The sequence below is a fragment of the Arachis hypogaea genome, chromosome 15 (genome assembly GCF_003086295.3).
Source record: "Arachis hypogaea cultivar Tifrunner chromosome 15, arahy.Tifrunner.gnm2.J5K5, whole genome shotgun sequence".
Classification (NCBI taxonomy): Eukaryota; Viridiplantae; Streptophyta; class Magnoliopsida; order Fabales; family Fabaceae; genus Arachis; species Arachis hypogaea.
In genome coordinates, this window is record NC_092050.1 from 139,792,126 (window position 1) to 139,812,116 (window position 19,991).

The 19,991-nt window shown below is 30.7% G+C and overlaps 2 long non-coding RNA genes across 2 annotated transcripts; one reads left to right on the forward strand and one right to left on the reverse strand.

Annotated features, from left to right (window-relative positions):
* The first annotated feature begins 6,836 nt into the window (after positions 1-6,836).
* Positions 6,837-9,607, forward strand: LOC114925429 (uncharacterized). The gene is made up of 4 exons (XR_003814535.2): positions 6,837-7,440; positions 7,524-7,661; positions 7,792-7,897; positions 9,373-9,607. It is a non-coding gene; the product is annotated as an uncharacterized lncRNA (long non-coding RNA).
* Positions 9,608-11,375: 1,768 nt separating this feature from the next.
* On the reverse strand, positions 11,376-12,047 carry LOC112747192 (uncharacterized). The gene is made up of 2 exons (XR_003174826.2): positions 11,910-12,047; positions 11,376-11,798 (listed from the first exon to the last, which is right to left on the reverse strand). It is a non-coding gene; the product is annotated as an uncharacterized lncRNA (long non-coding RNA).
* Between the last annotated feature and the right edge of the window lie 7,944 nt (positions 12,048-19,991).

Consider the following 19,991-nt stretch of genomic DNA (forward strand, 5'->3'; position numbering starts at 1 on the left):
AAGTAGCATCCATAGTGGCTAAAAGATAATTAATTCTTGATTAAACTCAACAATTTAAATGCAAATTCACTAGGAAAAGATAGGAAAGATGCTCACGCATCAGTGTTGTAGCTCCACAAGACTTCAGGTATTAGCTCGGCCCATTCTCCCTTGGTGTCTCTTAGCTTTTTCTTTAACGCACTGAGGATGACCTTATTAGCAGTCTTGGCGAGTCCATTGGTTTGTGGATGTTCTACTGATGAAAAATGGTGCTTTATCTGAAATTCATTCAAAAATTTTGCTAAACTTTGGTCGATGAATTGCCGGCCATTATCAGTGATAATATCATGAGGTAATCCGAAACGACAAATAATATTTTTCCAAATGAAAGATCTTACTTTATCAGCTCCTATTTTTGCTAATGGAGTTGCCTCTATCCACTTTGAAAAGTAGTCAATTGCTACGAGTAAGTATTTTACCTGGCCTGGTGCTTTTGGAAAAGGGCCAAAGATATCTAGTCCCCACTTCTGAAAAGGCCAGCTTACCTTCGAGGTATGTAATTGCTCGGCAGGGTTGTGGATGACTGAGGAATGTTTTCGGCAGCTATCGCATTTTTTGACTTTGTTGATACAGTCTCGCTTCATTGTTGGCCAGTAGTATCCGGCCCGTGCTATTTTTGATGCCAGGTTTAATCCTCCTATATGGTTGTCACATACTCCTTCGTGGGCTTCGTCCATGATTATTTCAGTTTCTTCTTTACTTAAACATCATAAAAGGGATTGAGAAAAACCTCTTCTATATAATTCGTTTCCGATTAGTGTGAAGCTTGCTGCGCGCCTTCTGAATGTTTTGATATCTGATATTTCTTGTGGTATCTTTCCTGTTTGTATATATTGTTTGTATGGCATTCTCCAGTCCTCCCCCTGCAATATTGAAAACATAGCTTTGCTACTAAAACTTGGTTCAGTAAGTGTTAGTTGAGATATAACAAAATCATTCAAACACTTCCTAGTTGTTGCTAGCTTTGGCAGTGCGTCTGCTTGGGTGTTTTGTTCCCAAGCTATGTGTGTGATTTGTATTGAATGGAAATGAGAGATGAGGTCCTTTACCGAGCTATGGTATTTTTCTAGTAGCTGGTCTTTTACCTGGAAATGCCCTGTTACCTGTTGTATTACTAGTTGTAAGTCGCAGTAGACCTGGAGATGGGTAATGCTGAGAGATTGTGCTAGTCTTAGTCCCACGAGTAGTGCTTTATACTCGACCTGATTGTTGCTTGTTTAGAATGTGAACCGAATGGACTACTCGGTTTGTAGATCGTGTTTGTTTGTGAGTAAGACGCTTGCTCTAGAGCTTTCGGTGTTGGAGGCCCCGTCGACATATAGTTCCCAAATACAATGTTGTTTTGGGTGTTCTGCTAATTCCGCTACAAAGTCAGCCAGGAGTTGTGCTTTCATCGCTGTCCTGGGTTCATAGGTGATGTCGAACTCAGAGAGCTCGATTGACCATTTCACCAATCTTCCTGAGACTTCAGGTCTTGTTAGAATTTGTCGTAGAGGTTGTCTTGTTTTTACTATGATTTTGTTGCTCTGGAAGTAGTGCCTTAGCCTCCTGGTTGAGATCACCAATGCGTATGCTAACTTTTCCATTGGTGAGTATCTTAGCTCGGCATTTTGTAATTTTTTGCTTACAAAGTATACCGGGTCTTGCTTTCCCTCTGTTCCTGTCATCAATGCCGAGCTTATAGCGTTAGGGGTAACAGATAACTATATTAGTAAAGGCTTACCTGAACTTGGCTTTTGTAGGATGGGTGGGGAGGACAGTATTGCTTTGAGTTTTTGGAAGGCTGCCTCGCATTCATCATTCCAATTGAATTTTGTCTGCTTTTTGAGTATGTTGACAAAATGTTGCGAGTGCGTGGAAATTGATGGGAGGAAACGAGATAGGGCGGCTAGTCTGCCGTTTAATTGTTGCACCTCCTTCACCGTCTGAGGGCTTCACATCTGTATTATTGCCTTGCACTTTTCTGGATTTGCCTCTATGCCTGTAGATGTCAGCATAAAGCCGAGGAATTTGCCGCCAGTTACGCTGAATGCACACTTTTCGGGGTTGAGTCGCATGTTATGTTTCCTGACTTGTTCGAATATTTCTTCGAGGTCGTCTCCGTGGTCTTGTGGTTGTTTTGTTTTTACCACCATATCATCGACGTAAACCTATAAGTTTCTTCCGATTTATTTTCCGAAGACTTTATCCATTAGGCGTTGATAAGTAGCCTCTGCATTCTTAAGGCTGAAAGGCATAACCTTATAACAAGAGTTCCCCAATTCAGTAATAAATGTTGTCTTATCATGATCCTTGGGGTGCATTAGTATTTGATTATACCCTGAATATGCATCTAAAAAACTTAAAACATTGTAACCTGATGCATTATCTACTAATTTGTCAATGCAAGGGAGGGGGTATGCATCTTTTGGACAAGCTTTATATAAATTTGTAAAGTCTACACACATTCGCCATTTACCTTATGGTTTCCTTACCATAACCACATTAGAGAGCCATGTTGTAAAGCGTAGTTCTCGAATGAATCCGGCTTTTAGTAGTTTTTGTGTTTCCTCTAGACAGGCCGATCTTTTTTCGTTACTCATGTTCCTTTTCTTCTGTGGTATAGGTCGATTTTTTGGGTCGATCTGTAACTTGTGGCATATTAGGTTCGGATCAATGCCTGGCATGTCTTCTGGGGTCCATGCAAAGAGATCGGAATTTCTTCGAAGTATGCCGACGATGTGTTGTTTGGTTCCTGCAGGAAATGATCGGCTGACATCAGTGACATGACTATGATCATTATCTAAGATTACCTTCTCTAGGTCATCTGTTGGTGAGGGCCTGTTTTGCAGGTCTTCCCGGGGGTCCGGTCAGCCATTCCTGAGATGTTTGCCACTTGGTAGGATTCTTTCTGGAGCTCGGCTCTTGAGCTATTTTCAGATTTGTTCTTTAGGCTTTCATCATAACATCGTCGAGCTTCTGTTTGGTCGGAGTATATTGTTGCTGTTCTGTTGCTAAACACCTGAAATTTAACACAGAGGTGAACAGTAGAAACTATAGCACAAAAAGAATTTAAAGACGCTCTACCCATGATTATGTTATATGGGCTGGGGCATTTGACCACTAGGAATTGCACATCTCTTGTTTTGCAAAGTGGGTGCTCTCATATCGTTATTTTCAATCAAATGCTTCCTAAGATGGAAACGCGTTCTCCTGAGAAACCGACCAACTCTCCCGAGTATGGTTGCATCACATTTGTGCTTAGTTTCATTTTTTGGAATGTGGAGTAAAAGAGGACGTCTACACTGCTACCCGGGTCAAGTAGCACTTTTCTGACGAGGAGATCTCCTGCTTGGATTGATATTACCATGGGATTGTCTAGGTTGGTTGCTGGTGCTTGGTAATCAGACTGTTCGCAAGTGATGCAAGGTATGGCTGGTTGGTGTGTGGTTGCCTCTTTTGTTGTCTGGACCATTAACATGGTTCTGTAATTTCGTTTTCTTGCCAAGCTTGTATGTCCGCCTCCTGTAAATCCTCCCAAGATGCAGTTTATGACTCTTCTTGTTGGGGGTGGTTGAGGCTTAGCCTTTTCTGTGGCGATTGGGTTCTACTCTGTTTGAAGGTCGGTAGTGTTCTGCCGGGTCTGTTGCATTCGGATGCCTATATATTTGTCCAGGTGTCCTTGTCTGGCTAACCTCTCCAGGAGGTCCTTAGCTATCACGCATTCGTCGGTTGTGTGGCCAAATTTTTTATGGAAAGCGCAGTGTTTCGATTTGTCGACGTATCTTTGGTCCTGATATGAGCCTGCTCGGCTGGGTGGCTTGATGATCTTGGCATTCAATATTTCCTTGATGATGTCTTCTCTTCTGGTGTTGAACTGGGTATAGGCGTCATATTTTGGTGTTAGTTTGAAAGATTTCATATTGTCCTTCTGATTTGGTGTCTTGGGGTGTTTCTCCTCTTCTCGCCGACCGTGTTGTTTTTCTACTCGCCGAGCTTCTCTAAGCTCTTCAATTTCCATTTGTCCCGCCACTTTTTCGCGGAACTCCTCCAAGGTCTTTGGTTTGGTTATAGCTATTGTCTCCTGGAATTTGCCTGGTCTCAGGCCGCTCTTCAGTGCGTGAAGGTGTACCTTGGGTCGAGGTCGGGTATTTTCACGCTTGCCTTGGCGAACCTGGTCATATAATCTTTTAAACTTCCATGCTGTCCTTGCTTGATGGTGCTGAGGTAATCCGATCCGTGAACATATATTTTCGAAGCTGCAAAATAGTCAATAAAGGACCTCGCCAAATCCTCGAAGCTAGAGATAGAACCCGCAGGAATCTTGGAAAACCAAAGTAGAGCAGCACCGTCTAAATAAGTTGAAAAGGAATGACAAAGTACAGGGTCAGAGGCACCGTTAAAGAACATCATGGATGGAAACTTTTTTATATGCACCCGTGAATCGCCGAATCCTTCATAAGGTTTGAGCCCGGTGGGAAGCACGAAATTTTTTAGCATCTGAACGCTCATGACCCCCTCCAAGAAGGGGTTGTCAAGTGCGAGCTTCTCCTTTGGCGGGGTAATCTACAACGGCTCGGCTTCCCGAGCATGAGAGCTGTTCCCACCTGGACTCTTGGACGAATGCTCAGCTATTTTACGGACTTCGGTCTGAAGTTCCGCGATCATGGCCAGTAGTTCGGAAATGAGTAGAAATGGATATTCCCTAAACCCAATTCCACCTTCTTTGTCTAAGACTTTACCCGCCAAAAATCCATCCCGTTCCGAATCAGATAATTGTCTGCCCCGACCGATGAATTTGAATAATGATGTCACTCCATTATTAACTCAAGTGGCTACTCACTTCATTTTTAATTAATTATCAAATTTTAAATAATTAGTTAACTTCCATAAGAATATGATTAACATATATTAGAGTTATACAAGTTTTTAAATAAACTTTATAAAATTATTTTATATATCAATAATCACTGATTTTTAAATTATTTTATAAACTTGTTCTCTCTCATTTATTGATTTAAGGGTATGAATAAAAAATAAAATTAATATTATACTTGTTTATGACTATATTTTATTATTTTAATTTGTTAATTGAGTAATTATTTGTGAAAAATAAAAATAAAAATAAAGAGTTAATTAATAATAAGAGGATTAATTTTTATATAGTGAGTCTAACTAAAAAATAGCTATGTAAGAGTAAAAAGATATTAAAAAATAATTTTAACATAATTTTTTTAAAAGAGAAAAAATGAAACATTAAATTATGGGAAAAACAAAAAATATTAAAGAGAATAACATTATTTTGGGTAAAAAATGTTATATATATATATATATATATATATATATATATATATATATATATATATATATATATATATATTCAAATTTAGCTACTAAATCAATTATTCTGGATAAAATATATGTATAAACCAAACACACCCTAATATTACACAAAAGTCTTAAAATAAATAATGTTACATGTGTATGTCTTTATTCATATATCTATATAAATTAAATTCATTGAATTTGATTAGGTCTTTTAATACTAAATCCAATTAAACAGATTCGAATTAGTAGTGTTTTAAATATCTACATAAATCAAATTTATTAAATTTAAATTAGCTATTATAGTGCTAAATCGAATTTAGTTGATTCGATTTACTACCACACAGCACATATATAGATTTACTACATGTACAGAATATTGACATAAATATCAATAAGGAAATATTCCTCATCTGAATTCAGATAGAATATAAAAAAAATAAAACGAATAAGAATAAAAATTCAACTTTTGTGTTTTAGTTTAAATTCTAGAAAATCTATATTTTTATACACTTATGAATTTAAAATGGAACAATAAATCATTTCTAAAATTTTTTTAAAAATCATCCTTTGATTCATTAGCATCTAAAGAATTATTACCGAGATTTTTGATATTAAAAAAGTTAATATAAAGTATAGCTCTCTAAGGTGGCATAAGAGTTAAAACTTAATTTTTTCAGGATTAGAAGTAACATATAATTATACATTATAAAATGACCAACTATATTTATACAATATATAATTTGAGAAATAATTAAAATATTATATCAATTAAATGATCATTTAATTTGTAAAATTAAGTATAGAATGTATTGCATTGGTGTATTTAATTATCATTTTATAAATTAAATGATAATTTAATTGATATAGTATTTTAATTATTTCTTAAGTTACATATTGTTTTAAATATAGTTGGTCATTTTATAATGTATAACTATCTGTTATTTCTTTCTCTAAAAAAATTCAAGTTTTAATTCATATGGCACCTTGGAGAGTTATACTTTATATTAACTTTTTCAATATCAATGATTCTTGATATGCTAAATGAGTCAAAGGATTTTTTTAATAAATTTTTAGAAATCGTTTATTATTCCGTTTTAAATTCATAAGTTTATGCAAATATAGATTGTAAGATCCTGAATTTTTACAAAATTAAATAATAAATTTGTTTATGATTTATTATATTTAGTTAAAATTATATTTTAAGAGATTTTATATATAAGTTAAGCAATTTTTTATTTATAATTTAAAACTTTAGTAATTGAAAAATAATAAGAATTTTATATGCTTTAGGTCGAATAATTAGGTTTTTAACTTTATTTCATGATTATAAAGGAAATTGATTTTTATTATCTCTAATTATTGAATTGGAGTATTTATTTGAAAATAAATTTTAAATTGATAATTAAATAGTATTTTTATAGATATTATTATTGGATTAAGTTTAGTTTTAATTAATATTTTACCTAAACCTTAAATCCCCAAAACACAACCCTAACCCTAATTCCCCTAAATTAGCCGCCATTTACCCTTTCTTCCTTCTTAACCTAACCTAAGACAAAGCAGCAGCAGTAAAGGAAAGAAAAAGAGAGGGAAAAGGGATGGCAGAGAGAAAGAGAGAAACGAGGGGGAAGAAGAGAAGAGGAAGGTTGCGCCGGCGCCACTGGGTCCCGCCACCGCCGCTCGTGTCCCGCTGCGTCACCATCTCGCCGCATCTAGCTTGCCACCGATTTGTCCCCGAACCGCCGTCGAGGAAGGAGAGAAAGCAAGAGTGAGGGAGCTATTCTGTCGCTGAGAAGAGAGACAACGTGTGAGAGGGAGATCTCTGGCGCCGTCCTCGTCTGAACCGCCGCTGAGGGAAATCGTCGTCGTTGAAGCCAGCCACCTTCATCGCCGTTCATGCCGTCACCACTCCTCGCCACTGCCGAGCCATCGTCGGACTGTGCACCGCCACGCAAGGCCGTTCCTAGTTGGCGCCGTGGCTGGTGGTTGCCTCTGCTTTCGATGTAAGCACCACGTCGGAGCGTCACCGGAGCTGCGGCTGCCCCACCGCCGCCTCTGCTGCCGAAAACCGCCGCCTCTCTGAATCCTCTGTTGGTAAGCCCTAATCCTGCTTCAGTTTCTTTATCCGTTAAGTTTACCTTTACCGTGAGAGTTGTTGCTGAGATTGTCTGTGCCAGGTTATACGGTCACTGTGAGTCTCTTTGCCGCCATCCAAGCTGCCATCAGAAGGATCCACCACAGCCTCCTCTGTTCTTGTCTTCAAATTAGCACTGCCTTTTTCTAGTTTCAATCGCAATTCTGCTATTTCTGAATATGTAACTCCTCAACCCTTACTCTGCTTCCATTTTGGTTTCTTAGACTTTTTCTATTCTGAGTAAGAAAAATCTATGTTTCTGTTTAACACTACTGTTCTGCCTTCCCTGTTTGCTGATGGAATTATCATAGGTGACAGTGTTAATGGTACTAACGAGCTATTAGAGTTGCTGCCTCTACTGAAATTAACAAAAAAAGGATTCAACGCGTTTAATTATGCGGATTGCGAATAATTGAGGTAGGATTTTTTCTTAAAATCTATTTTACATTACAGAGTTGTGATAAATAGATATTGATGCAAAAAGATATATTTCTGTGATTATATTTGTCTTGTGGATGTGATGGTTTGTTGAACTGGATTATTGGGTGCTTGATTGCTTGAGTGAAGTACGGTTGTTGATAAGAAGTGGATTTGAAAAGTTATTTACTTGATTATTAGGAAAAGTGGTTTTTCTTGGTTTGAAGTTAGAGCAGTTTGATTTTGAGTCGGTCTGATTTTATAAATGATTTAATACTTGAGCTGGTTTGACTTTAAAAAGAGTTTTATTATTGGAATTGGTCTAGTTTGAAAATAATTTGATAGTGGAATTGGTTGAATTTTGGAAAGTGATTGAGATTTGGAAATGGTTTGAGAAATGTTTGGATGGGACCCGAAAAGGGTGGCAGTATCCGAGTTTTAAAGGAGATGCTGCCGAAATTTTATAAAATTAGGAGTTTCATTGAAAATAGTTATTTTAAAAAGGTTTAAGTATTATATGATTTAAAACTACCTCATTTATCAAAGGAAGAGTTATGTTTTGGATTGGGAATTGTTAGTGAACGGAATGGAAAGAAGGATGATTGAGAATTTTCTCTGAAATATGGTATTTGAATGAATTTAGAAATGAGATTTGGATTGATGAATGATTATGATGTTGAGAATGTTGAGAATGTTCAGATATGATCTTTGAATTATTCATATGGCTTATGAATTTGAAATATCTGAGATACGAGGTTCCCTGGATTAAGTGCCGTGGCTTGCCACCACGTGTACCAGGTTGTAAACTCGATACTCTATTGACCCTATGACATAAGTGTGACCGGGCACTATATAAATTCCCGAAAATGTTACCTCCATTGAGCAATATTGATTATTTGAGAAAAAGCTATGCATAGACTCTTGGGGATGCACGTCAGGAGACAGTCTAAGGACAGTTCAGACTTGTCGGGTTGGCTGGATAACCGACAGATGAGCCTCATCAGCCATAGGACAGGCATGCATTATATGCATCTGTATGCTTTGCTTGGGTTTGAACTTGTTTTGGTTTGCCTAATTGCTAAACTGTTCTTAACTGCTACTTGAACTATTTGTTGTAACTGCTTCCTACTTGTGCTTTCCTTGTCTGTCTTGCCTGTGTTTGTCCTGGCGTGTTACATTTGAGAATGGACTTGGGTGCTGAATTAATGATTGTGTTGTTTGATTGCGTGGTTAGTTTCTGATTGAGATTTGCTTATGAGAAAAGAAAGACTTTGGATTTCTGAAAATATTAAACATTGTTTCTTTGAAAAGGTTTTGAACGATTAGCTGTTGGATTTTAAAAGGATTCATAAGGCAATGATAATCACTGAATTTGAAAACAGTTTTCTTATTGAATATCTTCTTATGACAACTTTGAAACTCCGTGGTGAGACCATGTGGTTAGGTTCTCACCCCCTACAGCTTTACCTTTTCAGGAACCAGATGAAGAAGCATTAAGAAGAGTTACACTACGTTTGGTTTATATGTTGTTGTATTAATTAGATTATTTTCTCCCCTCGTCTTTGTTATTACAAGTTTGTAAGAGGGATAGGAATTGTATGTTTTATACGTATATTATATTGAGTTATTATGTAAGGAGTCTTGTATATAAATCTATGCTTGCTTGTATTTTTCTTAAAATAAAGTATTTATTTCCGGTTTTCAAAGAAATCAGCGATACAGTATCGAGTCACAGGCTCCTATTCTAGTATTTAGTATGTAAAGTAGTCGTAATACTTCTTGCTATCAGAGTAGCGCAGTCGGAAGGTAACTTCTGATAGTGAGGGTGTTACATAGATTTTCTAGAATTTGAACTAAAACATAAAAGTTAAATTTCTATTCTTATTTATTTTAATTTTTTTGATATTTTATTTGAACCCAAATGGAGGTATTTTTTTATTGACATTTATGTTTTAAGATTAATAATAATAAATGTCAACAATCAGGTAATGAGTCGAATCAAGCTATTCGATTTATTATATATATGTTGTGCAGTAGTAAATCGAATTAACTAGATTCGATTTATATATTTTTTTAATGTATTAATAGTAAATCGAATCTACTAGATTCGAATTAGCACTATAATAGCTAATTCGAATTCAATGAATTCGATTTATGTAGATATAAAACACTATTAATTTGAATCTATTTAATTTGATTTAGTACTAGAAGACCTAATTCGAATTCAATGAATTCGATTTATATAAATATATGCATGAAGACATACATATAATGTTATTTATTTTGAGATTTTCATATAATATTAATATGTGTTTGATTTATGCATGTATTTTATCCAATTATTCATATATAATACATGTTATAAACTATATATTAAAAATAAGTTAAAACAATAATATATGTATGTAATATTTAAAAAAAAAAGTCCATAATTAAGAGAGAACGAAGGCATTTATAATCACTTGCTTAGATAGTTTAATATCTAAAATATTTATCTTAAAATTTACTAAGTATAACTGAAAATCTAAAAAATAAATTCTCTAATAAAATCATTTAATTTATTGAGGAAATTATAAATATCTAGAAGCTTTTTTTTGGGAAAGAAAGACTTTAAATAAAGGCGCTAAAAAAATATAAATATCTATAAAATACTTAGATAGGGGTGGCAATGGACGAATTTTCTCTTTATTCAACTTTGTTTTTCTACAAAAATGAATATAAAACTCGCTTCGTCCTTATTTGTAGGTAATAAAAAACTAATTTGTCTCTATAGATATTTGTCTCATTATTATCCATTTCTATAATTAACCCAACAAAAAAATCAAATTTTAAAAATTTATATAACTATAATCACATACATAACATAAATTAAAACTAAAAATTTAAGAATAATACAATATCAAATAATATTATTAATAATTTTATTAATAATATTATTAATAATTTATATATATCAGAACAAGCACTACAAGAAAATATGTCTATTGCCACGCTTTTAAAGCGTGGCGAAAAGCTGAAAAAAGCGTGGCGATAGCTTTTCGCCACGCTTTTTCAGCTATCGCTACGCTTTTGAAAGGGTGGCCTCTACAAGGGTGGCGGTTGCTCTGTCGCCACGCTTTTTCAAACCTATCGCCACGCTTTTTTTTGCCACGCTTTTTATAGATTGTCACGTTTAAAAGCGTGGCCATAGGTGGAAGATATGGCCACGCTTTTAAAGCGTGGCCGTATGTGAAAGATACGGCCACGCTTTTAAAGCGTGGCAATAGAAGGAGATACAGCTACGCTTTGGAAGCGTGGCAATAGGAGGAGATACGGCCACGCTTTTAAAGCGTGTCAATAGGGATAGATACGGCCACGCTTTTAAAGCGTGGCAATAACAAGAGATACGGCCGTTAAATCACAAAGCTCTATCATTGCTGTCATGTTGAGAAAGAAATTCTACTGAAGTTCACATATCAAATACCCAACACATTCAGAATTGTATCAAAGTTAATATTAATTATTAAGAGCTAAATCCAAAATAAACTGTCTTACACCAGTAATCAAATCATTCCATTTGTAGTATCTTTCTATGATCTACTGTACCATAACCAAAATAATCATTCTAAAGACATCAATTGAAACCTAAAAGGTTGTCAAGAACTATACAATGGCATAGGAAACTTGAACAATACTAAACTAGTAACACAAGGTGTATTCCGAAGCGATCAAGAAGCATGAAATCAATCAGCCTAAGCATGTTCACCACGGATGCGGCGAGCAAGTTGAATGTCTTTGGGCATTATGGTGACCTCTTGGCATGGATGGCACACAAGTTGGTGTCCTCAAACAAACCAACCAAGTAGGCTTCAGCAGCTTTGTGGAAAGCAAGGACAGCATGGTTCTGGAACCTCAAATCAGTCTACAAACATAATAAATCAATCAATAAATAGGAATCATTACATATTATACAACAAAAAATAACCCAACGCACCAGGACTAAGATAAAAAGGGGTTAATTAGATTGGCTTACCTTCTGCTTCCTTATCACAGCAGGAATAGCTGGTGTTGACAATATATCTTCCCGTATTAGAAAGATAAGTTGTCCTAAATTTCTATTAAGAGAGTCATGCTAATAATAATACACACTAGAGAATTGTGAACAATAAGGTGATGCACTAGTCCATCAAAGATTTTTTATCCTTATGATGATGTCATTTACTGCCATATTTGTCCTTAAGTAGAGACGTATATTTTTTAAACCCAACTTTATTTTCTTTGTCTAAAATTCTGCCCTGCCAAAATTTACCCCATATTTGAATCAGATAATTGTTCATTCCGATTGAATAAGAGCGGATTAAATACTTATGAATTTGGATAGTAATATCACCTCATAATTAGCTCAAGTGGTTGCTCACTTCATTTTTAATTAATTGTCAAATTTTAAATAATTAGTTAGCTTGGATAAGAATATGATTAACATATACTAGAATTATACAAATTAAAATAAACTTATAAAATTATTTTTAATATCAATAATCACTTAATTTTTAAATTATTTTACTAACTTGTTCTCTCTCATTTATTGATTTAAGGGTATGAATAGAAAAATAAAATTAATATCATATTAGTTTAATTTGTTAACTGAGTAATTATTTGTGGAAAATAAAAATAAAAGTAGAGCGTTAATTAATAATAAGAGGATTAATTTTTATATAATGAGTCTAACTAAAAATGAGCTATGTAAGAGTAAAAATTTATTAAAAAATAATTTAAACATATTTTTTTTTTAAAAGAGAATAAATGAAACATTAAATTATGGGAAAAACAAAAAAAAATTAAAGAGGATGACATTATTTTGGGGAAAAAAATGCTACATATATATTAAAATTCAGCTACTAATATAAATTAATTATTCATATATAATATATGTTAAAATATATATTTAAAATGAGTTAAAATAACACATATATTTATATACAAATACTTAAAAACTGATTCTTTGAATGTATATGTAATATTTTTGAAAAAAAAAGTCCATAATTAAGAGAAAATGAAAGCATTTATAGTCGCTCATTTTGATACTTTAACATCTGAAATATTAATCTTAAAATTTATTGAGTATAACAGAAAATTTGAAAAATAAATTTCCTAATAAAATCATTTAATTTATTGAGATAATTATAAACATCTAGAAGTTTTTTTTTTTTTGGGAAAAGAAAAACTTTAAAAGCACTAAAGAAAAACATAAACATCTATAAGATAATTATATCGGGGTGACAATGGGCGAATTTTCTCCCTATTAAACTCTATCTATTCTACAAAAATCAATATAAAATTCGTTTTTGTCCTTGTTTATGAGCAATAAAAAACTAATTCGTCTTTATAGGTATTCCTCTCGTTCCTACTCATTCAATTCCTATACTTTTTAAAATTCAACAAACAAAATTAAATTTAAAAAATTTATATAACAATGATCACATACATAATATAAATTAAAACTAAGAGTTTAAGAATAATACATTATCAAACAATATTATTATTAATAATTTTATTAATTTTACATATATTATATATATCATATAAATATCGGGACGAGTAGAGACGAATATTCTCTAAATTCAACTCCATCCTCCTTGCTGAAGATCCTGTTCCACCAAAAATCTATCCCGTACCAGATCAGATAATTGTCAGCCTCGATTAGATAAGTACGGGTCAGATACCTATAAATTTGGATAGTAATATCATCTCATAATTAGTCCAAGTGAATACTCACTTTATTTTTAATTAATTATCAAATTTTAAATAATTAGTTAGCATGGATAAGAATATGATTAACATATATTAGAGTTATACAAGTTAAAATAAACTTTATAAAATTATTTTTAATATCAATAATCAGCTCATTTTTAAATTATTTTACTAACTTGTTCTCACTCATTTATTGATTTAAGGGTATGAATAGAAAAATAAAATTAATATTATATTAATTTAATTTGTTAACTGAGTAATTATTTGTGAAAAATAAAAATGAAAGTAGAGAGTTAATTAATAATAAGAGGATTAATTTTTTAGTGAGTCTAACTAAAAAATTAATCCTCTTATAAAAGTGAGCAATGTAAGAGAGGCCAGATTATATATCCAATTATCTATAAAATTTTCCAAGTGATAATGTATAGATATATACCTAATAAATTTGATTTTATTTAGCTTCTAATAAAAGTTTGCCTAAATTGAGTTATGGAAAGAGAATCCAGAAACAATGAACGTGTAGGGTAGCTACAAAGAAGACGTGATGAAGAGACGTAATCTACATTTACATCATAACTGCTCTGAAAGAAATGTGAACACCAACAAGGAAGATAAAGAACCAAAATCAGACATAAGTCATAACTGGGTAATGAAAATTAGGAATTAATACCCTCTTTTTTTTTGAAGCTTTGGCTCTCCGATGAAGTTTCCACTAAGGATATATATAGGTAGGTAAACTTTTTTTGTACTAAAATTCTATAGCTTTAGTATTTAGATTCCTATGGGTTTGAGACAAAAATAACAATAATGTTTCACATGCGTTCTATATCATGTATTTGCATATTGGTTTATGTATTTTTTATTTACTCACTAAAATAATTAAACATATCATAATAGAATAATTAAACTTACAATAGACGTATAATTAAATTTATTTATAAATGTATAATAATTTTTTTTATAAAAGACTAAATCCGTATTTTTATACACAGCGATTAATAGTCACCAAAAAAAAATACACAGCGATTAATTAATAATTAATTTTTTATATACACATGACATACTATTGGTATAATAATTATGTTGCTTCAACTAATTCTGGCTTGTTTTCTTAAATAATGCATTAATAAGTTCGAATTCTATGGTTAAAAATAGTAGTGTGACAATTTTACCTTATAATTGATTGTATATATATATATATATATATATAAGGAGAATGCTAGGAGACAATAATTTTGTTGAATAATATGAACAATCACTAATCAAATAAAAACACATTACACCTCCAAATTAACTCTCTAAATTTTAATATTAAAATAACCATCTGTACACTAATAAAATAAACATCCGATATATCTATTATTTACATTGTTTAATATTTTCATTATTTACCTATACTTTTCCTATATATAATTCTTGTGTACTTCACTAATAAGAGAAGGACTATAACTATATATACATATGATGTTACTATCGCTGAATAACTAATATTAATATAGCTGAATAACACTAATAACAAACTACCTATATCTAACTTATCTCATTATTCCTAAGTCCTAACACAGCCAATACTTAATTGATTTGTAGAGGTCTAATAAATTTTACTCCTTTTTATTCCGTTAGCAGTATTTGTCATTTAATTTTATTTATTTGTATTATAATTATAAATTTGAAATAAAAAATTAATTTTATATAAAATTGTTCATCAAAATATTTTTATTTAATAACTAATTTATACTGTGAATTTTTGTATTATATTTAATATTGCGTGAAAGATATATAAAAAATATTAATAAATTGCACCATGCACGATGTAAAATGGCACATTATTTATTTTAAATGACAAATATTGTAAATCAAATAGAATAAATACTAATGATATATGGCATAGTTATCAAATCTGGTCCGACTCGATCCAGTCGATCGCACCAAAAATCCGGTCACTTAATTGGTTATTAATTTGGATTGGGTTATTATTCGAATTAGTTAAATAATTAATCCAGTAAAATTCGATAAAATTCGTTTAAAATCGGTTTAATCTGATCAGTCAAATTCGATTAAATTAAAAAAATATTATTTTTTATACATATTTTTTTATTACATGTATTATATAAATAAAATTAAATTATATATATTTACAAATTTTAAAAAATATTTTGTTAATTACCATATATTTTTTATTTCTATGATTATTATTTTTATATTTTTCTATAAGTACTTAATTAAAGAATATAGTAAATATAAATTAACTGATGAGTTATTAAAATTAAAAAATAATTATTAAATATAAAAAAAGGATATTTATTATAAAAATAAAAAATAAAATAAATTTTTATATAATTATTTAATTATGAACGAATTAACTTATTGTAATTTATTGATTATCGATTTATTTCGATAACTAAGATATATACTTTAGACTAAAATTGAGATAGCAGTCTTAGGTTGAAGGCAAATGCATGAACGGTGGATAATGTTGTGTGCGTGGGAGTCGTAGCTATAATGGATTTAACCACTAGCTACTTTCAAATCCTTTATGGTAGTTGCTTTCTTTGGTTCATTTTTAGATGGATAATTAGTTGAATACAAATTTAAGTGTATATTTTCTATTTGCTCCACATATATAATAAGATTATCAAGAATTTCAAGGTCCAAAAGAGAGAGATTATGAATCAATAACTAATGCATGTTGTTACAGATAAAAATATTTATATATTTTTTTATTAATTTAAATTTTTAGAATAAATAATATTATTATATAATATTAAAATTTTTATAATAAAAAATTTGATTTTTATTGAACTTTAAAAAAAATATTAGCATAAGGCAAAAAAAAAATTATGCAAAATTTAAATAAAATTAAAAGAATTTTTTATTTAAAAAAATATGTTAAAAATATAAATAATTATATGTATATATTTTTTGATAATATAAATATTTATATATCTCGCCTTATCAAGGTAAGTTTTTGGTACAAGTGAGGGTATAACACATGTATATGTGTCTTAAATTCTAGAAGGTACATTGTAGTTGCCTGGTGGGCTTACATGTTTTGATGTGCTTGGGATTCTCCCTATTGACGTAAAGGGGTGAACAGAAAAAACATGATGATTAATTAGTTCATGATGATGATTAATTAGTTTGGTTTATGATTTGTCAATTACAAAGTGCGTATACAAAAAGTCAAGAACCCCACTTATCAAATAAGTAGTTTAATTTGGAGTTATATTATTTATATTCGATTTTAGCGAGTGAATATTATTATCGTTAGTTAATATTTTGATACATTTTTTTTACAAATTTGTGTCACGTGTAAAGTGACATTATCAAAACTAAAAATAACATTATTATTAATTTATATAATTATTAGTTACTACTGTTGGGCCAACTGTATGGGGAAGAATCAAGTGAGATAACATAAGATGGGAAGACACCATATTCAAAAGTTAATGGGTCTCTTATCTTATAAACTCTCCACTTTTCCTTACTTTTTTTTATGTGGAATTAACTTTAACACTCCTCACACTTGCAATACTAATAAATACTTAATATGTTCTTTTAATTATTAGATTAAATGTAAAATTTATATTATATAGATCTAGTTCTCTAAAAATAAGCATATACAGATTTAATGTATAAAAAAATTTATCAAAATATTTTTCTTAATTCTAGTAGTAGAGTTTCATCTGAAGTAGTTTAAATATTTGAAAAAAATAATAGAATTAAAAAATGACTCAGATAAAAGATAAATAGATGGAAAAAATATAAAAAAATCCACAAAAATTATACATGATGTGGTAAAAAAAATCTACTTATAAATGATCTCAATACAAATATGACACAATAACATTATTTAATTCATATAGCCGATTCTGCCATTTAATAGGATAATGTTTTATTTTTTTATTTTTATTTTTTTGTTATTTCTCTTTATTTTGATACCTAACTTGGGTTCCAGAAGACATATAGTATGTGGACTTGATGTGAAACATGAGATATGCTTTCTTTTCATTACCCACTTTGGATTTGACTTTTTTTTATATATTTAAATAAAAAATTATTCATCAATTTAAATCGAGATATAAAAATTTATTAATTTATGTATTTAATTTTATTTTAGTAGTCAAAGACTGTAAAATTTATATTTGTATAATTTTTTATGATTGTATCAACAAAAATAAAAAAAAATTAATTTTTTTATTTTTGTACATATTATCAACAAAAATGGATCAATTTTTTTTTTATATTTTTTCAATTACTACGATCGAAGATTAAAAAAAAAAGATTTAAGATAGAAAAAACTAGAAAGAAGAGATTTTCTCTCTCATTTTTTTTGTCATTTTTACTCGCAATAATTGAAAAAATGTGAGAGAGAAAAATTGATCCATTTTTGTTAGTAGTATGTGCAAAAATAAAAAATTAATTTTTCTTTTTTGCTGATACAATCACCAAATAACTGCAAAAATAAAACTAGATATACAAATTGATAAATTTTTGTATCCCGATTTAAATTGATAAATAAAGAATTTTTTATTTAAATGAAGAAAACCTTGGATTTGAGTTCATTGATTATTGTTTGGTCTGAAAAACAATCATCTGATCGCTGAAGGAAATACGAATTTGGATCCTAACTCGATGTGTACATGTCTTTATGGAACAGCAAGGTTGAAGCTCTTTTAAGTTATTCCTAAAGTTAGGAATATAAATATAGAAATAATGAGCACAGCAACCTAGCTTGGTTACAAAGAAATGCCTAATAAGTAATGATAAAATTTAATTAATTGTCAATTTTTCCGTTGTTTAAATACCCGTTAATAAGTAATGATAACATTTTAATAACTAATGATAACATTTTAATTAACAACACTATCGATAGAGTGCGGCGGTTTTGAGGTAATATTGCGGCAGTTTTCGATCGCCGCTAAACATATTACAGCGGTTAAATATCCATCAAAAGATAGGCCGTTGACAAACGGATAGGCGATTTAAATTAATCGCTGAAATAATTATCGCAACATAAAAAATAGTTTTGCAACAATTTTTATCAGCTGTCATAAGTGATTTACAAAATGCATATCAATTTTACGGCATCAAAAAGATGGCAGTAATTCTTAACATTAACACATTCATCTAAAAAGAAAAGCAGTGAATTCGTATATATATGACTCAGAATAAGTGAATATGTCAAATATTTGTGCAAGTTTAATGATGAGAATGTTTGTTACTTTTATGTGGCAGTCAAGTCACAAGTGGTTTCAAAACTGCCACTTGGGGACATAATTTTCACCAAGTTGAGGTCTCTTAGCTTCTCATTTTTCCCATTTCACCATGATAGCATTCCATTTTCAATGTTCAATGCCTAGCATCTACACTATTCTAGTTCAGAACAATATAGAGTCTTTTTTTCCAATAGAAAATGAATTGTTGATTCTATATTATATAAATTAGTTAATTTAAAAATAATCTTATATAGCATCAACAAGAATCTTAACAGTATTATATAAATTAGTTAATTCAACCTTACAAAAAGTTAATTTACATTAAACATAAATCACAGGACGACTAAGTAGTTAAGAACAACAACAATAATTTTTTATAGTGAAAAAAAAGAAAAAAAAATAAATAGAAAAGAACAGAATAAAACACAAAATTAACTGATTATTGATTTTTTAAAAAAATATTTTTCAAACTTACATATTATTACACATGTATGGTACATCTAACGCAGAACTACCAAGAAGGGTCTTTTGGATAAGCATAGAAGCATAAACAATAAAGACCTTGATTTCTTTCCATTCATGCCAGATTAATACATTGCAACCTAATCTCCTCTGCCATTGCACTTTTGGATTTCCATAATGTTCCTATGATAATACTACTAAGCTACCACCTAATGTTATTTATTTCGCGGGGCAACTATTTAGCATCTACACTTTTATAGCTAACATAATACCTTGTTACCTAATGCATGTTTCATTCATTCATTCATTTATTGCTAAGATATAAAGTTAGTCACAATGCTAATCCAAGATAATAAAGAGGAAATATATATGAGTAATGCTAATTGCTAAGGATAATATAATCATTTAAAATTATTTTATTTAATTTAATATTTCTAATTTTATATATTTATTACATCTAATATTATACTTTTATTCTAGCATTAATTAATAAAAACAAACAAAAGTTAAAAAAGACAAATTATAACAACTTATATCTTTCAAGTTTTAGTCCTCAAACATTTCACACACACATAACTTATTTAAAAAGAGTTTTAGTTCTATTTATATTAAGAGAAAAATACATTTCATACTCAATTAAGAAAAATTTTATGGTGTTGATACCGCTTTTCAACATGTTACAC